This window comes from Apodemus sylvaticus, chromosome 11, assembly GCF_947179515.1.
Source record: "Apodemus sylvaticus chromosome 11, mApoSyl1.1, whole genome shotgun sequence".
Taxonomy (NCBI): Eukaryota; Metazoa; Chordata; class Mammalia; order Rodentia; family Muridae; genus Apodemus; species Apodemus sylvaticus.
Window position 1 is genome coordinate 9,049,938 of NC_067482.1, and position 8,698 is coordinate 9,058,635.

The 8,698-nt window shown below is 44.2% G+C and overlaps 1 non-coding gene across 1 annotated transcript; it reads right to left on the bottom strand.

Annotated features, from left to right (window-relative positions):
- On the bottom strand, positions 1–133 carry LOC127696888 (small nucleolar RNA SNORA42/SNORA80 family). Its single transcript, XR_007980337.1, has one exon. It is a non-coding gene; the product is annotated as a small nucleolar RNA SNORA42/SNORA80 family (small nucleolar RNA).
- Positions 134–8,698: the final 8,565 nt, after the last annotated feature.

The window sequence follows — 8,698 nt, forward strand, 5'->3', positions numbered from 1 at the left end:
TCTTGTGTGACCTACATCGCTGCCAGCAGCCTACAGACACAGGCAGGCAATGGTTCGGGGCCGCGGGCTGCTCCAGCACAGGATACTGTAAGACACCCAGAGGAACGGGCCTGCCATAAATACAAACCCATGCACTTGACCCGACGAATTTAACATTCTCTCTGCCTTTACATGTTTTTATTTGGTTATGTAGTTTTCAGAGAAAAAAAAAGGTTAAGGAGATTAAAAAAAGTCATCTCATAAAAATTTTTAAAAACTCATTTTTATGCTATTTTATAAGTAATATTTCTACTTCAGTCTAAACATGATTTACAAAGGAAGAAAATATGCTAACATTCTCTTTATTAATTCATTAAATATTCATTTGTGTAAATTTTTTTACATAAAGAAATGTTTAATGATTATATATCATGTTACATATATGTGTGTATAAATTATATATAATTACATTATATATATATATTATATTATATATGTGTGTGTAAATGAGAGGCAAGGTTTTCCTGTTTACTCCAAGAATTCAGTATTCTCCTGCCTCTACTTCCTGAGAGTGGGGGATTACAAACGTGAACCATTATGTCTGGCTACTCTTTATATATCTTTGAACTACAACTAGAAACTTAGTTACAGCTCAGTATGTGACTATTGTTCTGCTATTATTCAAGAGAAAAATAAAAGCTGGGCTTTAAAAATTGTAGAGATGGCTCGATGGTTAAGAGTACTTGTTCTTGCAGAGGACCCCGTTCAACTTCCAGACTCACACGCCTGCTCACATCTGTCTGTAACTCCAGTTCCAGGGATCTAATAATGCCTTCTTCTGACTTCTACAGGTGCCAGGCACACACATGGTGCACACACATGTATGAACAAATATTCATAGACATAAAAATAAAGTAGATAAACCTAAAATATTTTAAGTTTAACTTAACAAATATTTTAAATTTGACTTAAGTCTTTGTGACATTAAAAAAACTTTTTCATATTTTTATGCATGGTAGACAGTAACAGAGAGTTTTCTGTAAGCAGTAACAATGTTTTTCTTTGGACATCAAATATTCTTAGTAATTACAAAAGACTGAAGGTTGTTGGGGTTAAGCCTTTTTATTTACTTACTTTTATTTTTTATTTTTATTGGATATTTTAGGTATTTACATTTCAAATGTTATCCCCTTTCCTGGTTTCCCCTCCAGAGCCTCTTCTCCCCTTTCCCTCCCCCTGCTTCTATGAGGATGCTCCCCCGCCCACCCACTCACACCTCACTGCCCTGGCCTTCCTCTACACTGGGGAATCAAGTCTTCACAGGACCAAGGGCTTCTCCTCCTATTGATGGCAGACAAGGCCATCATCTGCTGCACATGTAGCTGGAGCTAGGGGTCCCTCGCCTTTTTATTCTTTAACACTGAACATTTGGATCAAGTGAAGAAAAGACACTTCAAATCCTTGTCAAATCTAATGTACGCATCAGACTGTCGGATTGAAACATACACAGCTGAATATTTTAGGCTTTTATACCACCAACAGGCTTTATATCATCTGTTTCCCCTCAATATTAAAAACTCCATAAATCAACTTGATATACAAAAGGTAAAAGCACAGACCCCAGCAAAATCCAGCAAGTTCTATAACGTGGGACACAGGTATCTCAAAGATGCAAGGGAATCAGAGTTTCTCAGAAGCGAAGGTGAGGTGAATTCTATTGCACAGACTTGTGTGGTACCACTTTCCAGGCCTGAGCGTCTGTACACTGTTAGCACATTGCAGATGTTCAGTGTGCTAAGCAAATGAATGTGTGGATGGATAGATGGATGGATGGATGGATGGATGGATGGATGGATGGATGGATGGGTGGATGGATGGACGGACGGACAAATGGACAGCAGAACAGATGGATGGATGGACAATCTAGGTCAACAGGTGCCCCACTTCACCAGACACCAATGACACAACAGACGTCCTTAGTAGCTTCTGTGCTTAAGCCCTTGACAGTTGCTACTTCCCACCTCTCTTTACAACCAGAGACTTAAAAACATTCCTCGAACCCCTGAGCCAGTGAGTCAGACCTATTACATGTCTGTGTCTTGCTGGAAGCATTTGGCAATCTTGGCCAATTGTGGAATTAAAACAAACTTACTTACATAGATGAACTATGTGGCTTCTCCAGGAAAGGGTAAAATTAATGCCTGCTCCTATTGCTGCAAAGGTACCAACAATTTCATGGAGCCCAAGTCTACAGGAAAGCTAATCTGAAACCTAGATTCGGAGTTCTACAGCAGTGGAGGCAACTACAGACTCCCCACAGACAAAACCAGTGTCTGGGAAGGTGTGCTGGCTGCTTTTATGTCTGCTTGACACAAGCTGGAGTCATCTGAGAGGAGGGAACTCAATTGAGACATTGCCTCCATAAGACTAGGCGGTAGACAGACAGGCCTGCAGGGTATTTTCTTAATTAGCGGTGGATGAGGCATCCCTCAAAAGTCTGTGATTCAGGATATGTAAGGCAGATACACCCTTTTTTCTCCAAATTGCTTTTGGTCGTGGTGTTTCCTCACAGCAGTAATAACCGTAAGACAGGGGTCACCAGTTTATGTGCACCGCACTGCGCTTACCAGCGATTCCGCTGGTCTTGGCACACACTAACCTACCTTGCCAGGGGGATTTGTCTTGTTGTAGTTGGGCACATAAAACAGCTCGGTGGTAGCTTGCTGTAAGATACAGTCACTCTAGGTGGGATTCAGAATACTATTCTCACTACAAGAAATTTTTACGTTTGTTTCTCTCTAAATCTTGTGTCTGTGTGCAGGTATGTACAAGTGTGGACATGTGTGACCACAGCACACATGGGGGGGTCAGAGGACAACCTTGGATTTCGGTTCTTACTTTCAAGCTCATGTTTACCACTGGGTATGTCAGGCCAGCTGACTTGTGAACTTCTGGGGAATCTCCTGCCTCTGATCCCATATTGACATAGGAACATTAGAACTGCTGGTATGGTGTGGGCTGCAGGCCCAGCTTAGAGTGGTTCTGAGGACTCAGACCCAGTTCTTCACATTTGCATAGTGAGTGCTTTACTAAGTCAGACATTTCCTCAGCCCTTTATAAATCTGTGTGTGTGTGTGTGTGTGCGTTTCATATGGTATGTAGATGTGTGTAATATGTATCTATGTGTACATATGTGTATATTGTGTATGTGTAGGTGTGAGTATGTAAAATTTGTATTTTTTATATAATCTGGTGATGGTTACTATCAGTAAAGTTGTGGCACAGGAGCTTGTTCCAAAGAGAATGATTAAAAGATCAGTGGACACTTCAGAAATGTCTACGTCCATTTGGTTAATCAAGAAGTATGCATCCAGATGCTACATACCATAGAACTCTTGCAACTGCAGTGTTTTAAATCTGTCCTTTAAAGGATGATGGGGCTAGAGGGATGGCTCAGCTGCTAAGAGCAGAGGTCCTGCTCTTCCAGAGGTCCTGAGTTCAATTCCCAGCAACTACAGGGTAGGTCACAACCATCGGTAATGGGATCTGACGCCTTCTTCTGGTGTGTCTGAAGACAGATATAATTGTACTTATACATAAAATAAATCTTTAAAAAATAAATTGTGATGATGATGACAGCTTTATTAAGATACAATTCAAGAATTTTAAAATTCAATCTCAACATGTGCAACAGTTTCTTATGAAGGACACTAAGATCCACTCTGAGATTTTTTTAGGCTGGAGATATGGATCTGTCGTTAAGAGCACTGGCTGCTCTTCCAGAGGACCTGGGTTCAACTCCCAGGACCCCTGGGGTGGCTCATGACCATCTGTAATTCCAGTTGTACAGGATCTGACACCCTCTTCTGGCTGTCACCTGCACCAGGCATGCCCACAGTATACAGATAAAATTCTCAAATACATAAAATTAAAATTGTTTTAAACGTATAAGAAAAGAAGCTTGAGGACAGCTTTCTTATAATTTAAGTGAAAACAAACAAAACAAAACAAAACAAACCAGGACAGACAAGTTATAAATCTTGGAGAAGAGAAAGGGAAGGGCAAGAGAAAGAATTAAGCCACCAGCACTGGCGGCCGACAAGCACCCAGGTGGAAAGAGAGGGGACTGCGGGGAAGTGGACAGGCACAGAGCACGCCTGGGAAAAGGGAGAAAAGCTTACACTTCTCTGAGTAACTTAAGAAAATGGGCAAGTCTTGTGGTGGATATCCTGACAGTGACTTCAAGGGGGCTTCTGGGAAGGAAAAGTGTGCTACCTCAATAGAGATGAGACAAAATACGTGCTTGTCTATTTACCCCCAGTGGGGAACCCACAACAGACCAAAGTACAGACAACACGAAGTCCAACTTGGTGAACCATGAGTTTTATCGGGGTTACTGACAGGAGCAGAAACCACTCAGAGACGGCTGCACCCAAGTGTAGCAGGTTTCTGGAGAGCTGAGCTGCTCTCAAGAGTCCCCTTCTTGGCAGCTTGGCTCTGCTCTTGTGAGAGAGATCACCCTGGCAGGGAGGGGCCTAGTCACTGCGCTGGGTTTGGGGACTTCCTGAAGCTGTTTTGTTTACCTTCCTGCTTGAGGAGCTTCCCTGCATTGTTGTAGTAAATATTAACTGGGGGTTTCTACCCCCCCTTAGATCATGTAGTCCCCAGCTAAAAGACACAGAACGTTTATGTATGTATAATAAGCCTTAAAGCACCAGAGCTGGGCTGCTATCACCCCCCCTGTGCTAGTCTGTCTCCTTCCCTGTCGGTAACCCTGAGACATCACGTGCCACCATCACCTCTTACTCCAACTGGCCAGCCCTCATGGTCATGTTCTCATGATTCACCTACCTTCTCTTCACCTCGCTCCTCTCCACGTGATCTCTGCTTCTGACCCCAAGCCCTGGGAACCAAGGCCCAGCCTACTTCTCTTCTGCCCAACTATAAGCTGTAGGCATCTTTAGTCAACCACTATTTTCAAATTAAGTAGCAAGGTTACATAGTGTTACTTAGTGGACTGAGGATGTCCTCATCCCTGGAGGGGGGCAACCAGACCCTGGGGGCCAGTATTTATCATCACAATTGACAGCAACAGTTCAAACTTCAACCCTGCAGGGTGGAACAAAGCTAGACACCTCCGCTTGCACATATGGGATTTTAACTTTCAAGGAATGGTAAAACGGGTGCTTGCATTTCTAGTGTTACTAGGGAAACGACTCTGTGTTTGTGTGTGTGTGTGTGTGTGTGTGTGTACCCGTGCACTCAAAGCTCCAGTAGTCTAAGGCTACTTGGCAAGGTTTTAGAACACATATGTACTGTGGATCATGGTGCCTGCTTTGCTGAGTACCTCTGTTACTTTGTGACAAGTACCATGTATCACGGAGAACAACCACAAGCTGCTTGCTCCACAGGTTACAAAGTGTTTGTGTTTCTGTTATCTCAGGTGCTCTTGCCACACCCACCTGGAGCAATAGTCAGAAATAGCTGGTGATGAGGTCAGCTTGACTCACTCCTCTAGTTAAAGACTGGAGTGAGGGGTGGAATCAACAACAGCTTGTTCTGTCAGGTCCGCTGTCTGGAGAGAGCTTCCACACGGCAGTCAAACTCCAGAGGAAGGACAGCCAGTCCAGAATGCAGCATTTGAAACCCAACAGCCCACTTCCCAGCCAGCCAGATGAACAGTCAGCCCACTCCTCCACTGAGTGGGCAAGCCTGTCTGTGGACTGCTGTCTGTGGGCTTCAAAGATAGAACTGCCAGGACTCAGGAAGACTCATCCTTTCTCCCTGGTTCTTTCCCCATAGAGCTACTTATATTGTCTTTATATTGATAAAGGAAGACTTGCCCAAGCTTATTCATGACCCGCAAGATTATCCATTCTTAAAATTATGACAATAGCATGAATATTCTTCTAGAAATCAGTTATTTATAAAATTGGGCCTGGAGTTCAGTGGTTAAGACCACCAGCTGCTCTCTCAGAAGACCAGGCTTAACTCCTTTTTTTTTTTTTTCGAGACAGGGTTTCTCTGTGTACCCCTGGCTGTCCTGGAGCTCACTCTGTAGACCAGGCTGGCCTCGAACTCAGAAATACACCTGCCTCTGCCTCCCAAGTGCTGGGATTAAAGGTGTGTGCCACCACCACCCCGCCAGGCTTAACTCTTAATACCCACGTGGCACCTCACAACTATCTGCAACTCAAAACCCAAGGGATCTGATGCCCTCTTCTGGCCTCCAAGAATATTATACCAGAGCTTGGTGGACAGACATAATGTAGATAAACACTCAGACATATAAAATAATGAAATAAAACTTAGGACTCCCATCATCATCATACTGAAAAGGTTTCAATGCTTGGGCATCATCCTCGGTGATTTTGATTCATTTCATCTGCAGGACCTGGGAACAATTTGGCTTTTTTAATTAATATTTGGGGGGGGGGGTATGGTGTTCTAGTAGCTTTAATCATTACCTGAGAAGGGAGGGATTACCCAGATTATTCTGTGAACACTTTCGTGTGGGACTGTCTTGGTTGTTGTTTTATATAAGAAGGCATAGCCCCTGTGGGTGGTACTGTTCCTCTAGGCAGGAGGTCCTAGCATAAGCCTGCTAGCAAGCAAGCCAAAGAGCAGGGGCTCTGCTTCAAGTTCCTGTCCTGACAGTCTTCATTGATGGACTATAGCTTGTAAGCGTGTATAAACTCTTTCCTCCCCTAAACTACTTTTAGCCAGAGTTTCTGTTCCCAGTCCTTCAGTATCTCTTGCTACTTTAAAAAGCTGCTTTTGGGGGGAGAGGGGGGACTGGATAGACTAGCGGTTAAGGGCACTTGTTGCTCTTCCAGAGGACTGAGATCTTAGCACACACAGAGTGGCTCACTCACAGCCTTCTGTATCTCCAGCAGATCAGAGGATCCGAGGTCCTCTCCTGGCCTCCAAGGGCAGCAGGCGTAGACATGCATGCAGGCAAAACACCTACACACATAACAATAAACTGATTTTAAAAGTTTTTCTGGTTTGTTTTTTTTTTTTCCCAGACAAGGTTCCTGTGTCCTGGAATTCCATCTGTAGACCAGGCTGACTTGAACTCAGACATCTACCTGCCTCTGCCTCCTGAGGACTGGGGTTAAAGTGGAGTGCCACCATGCCCAAATGTCAGAGTGCTTTTTTGTTTTGTTTTGCTTTGCTTTGCTTTGTTTTATCATAGCAACAAAGATGAAACTAAAACCAATGTTCCTCTGTGTTGACCCAGCTGGGTTCTGAAGTCTTGGGCTCCAGCAAGCCTCTTGCACCAGCCTCCTCAGGAGCAGTGACCACCTAAGCACAAACCACCCCAGTTTTATAAAAAGCAACTTATACTTTTTAAATCAGTTTATTGTTATGTGTGTAGGTGTTTTGCCTGCATGCATGTCTACGCCTGCTGCCCTTGGAGGCCAGGAGAGGACCTCGGATCCTCTGATCGGCTGGAGATGCAGAAAGCTGTGAACGAGTCACTCTGTGTGTGCTAAGATCTAGGTCCTCTGGAAGAGCAAGTGCCCTTAACCACTAGTCTATCCAGTCTCCCCCACCCCACCCCACCCCCAAAAAGCAGCTTTTTACAGGTAGCAAGAGATGCTGAAGGACTGGGAACAGAAATCAGAAAGATATATACCCGTGTATGCTCAATTGTACCAACTGTCTGGAAGGGAAACCACATGTCATCAAGACCCCTCTCACAACCACAGTGGTCTGCGTGAATGATACACATATGAGGTTGCTTCTGGTGGAAAGTTCAGCCCGAGAGCTGTGTCAGCAGTGAAAATGCATTCAGACTTCAACGCAAAGCCGACGGACCCAAAGCAAAACTGAATATGTCAAGCTTTCGCCCTGTGTCTCGTTGCCCTGGAGACGAGTCAACGCTCATTACCCTTGGTGCTTGTCTTACTCATGCTGCAAGCCTTCAAGGTGAATGAGGGAGAGTTTAAAGGACAAAATCCTGGGGACAAGAAAAATACCTCCCCAATATCAAAAATCGGTTTCTGAGTGAGTTGTTTCGAAGCCCCTTCATCAATTATGGCTGCTGCCAAGGTGCTTGGATGCCCACTTTTGACTGGTCAGGCTGGCCTTGTCTTCTTGCTTAACCAATGAACTTGCTAATTTTACATTACTCTAATTCATGCAGAAATCCTTTTCTTTTTAAAATTTTTATTATTTTTTTTTGTAATTATTGCACACTGTCACTGTCTTCAGACACCCCAGAAGAGGGCATCAGATTTCATTACAGATGGTTGTGAGCCACCATGTGGTTGCTGGGAATTGAACTCAGGACCTCTGGAAGAGCAGTCAGTGCTCTTAACCACTGAGCCATCTCTCCAGCCCCAGAAATTCTTTACTATCAGACAACAGGGACCTGGGTGAACTAGAAGAGTATCACCCCCAACCCCAGGCCAACGTGTCCAGTTACGTTCCTGCTTCCTGTGTCTGGAATGACCTTGATAATGATTCCTCGGGTGAAGTTTCATGGCATTTCCTGATGTAGTCTTCATGAAGCAGACGAACAGACACTCATGAAAAGGCAGGGCTACCTCTGCAACTTACAGGGATGCAAGTAAGGAAGGTGTCCAGTGAGCTCAGCTAACTGCTCAAAGAGTTAAAAAGCATTGACTCGTCTCCAGGGCAACGAGACGCAGGGAGAAAGGTTGGCATTTCTGGTTTTGCTTTGGGTCCGTCTGCTTTGCGTTGAAGCCTG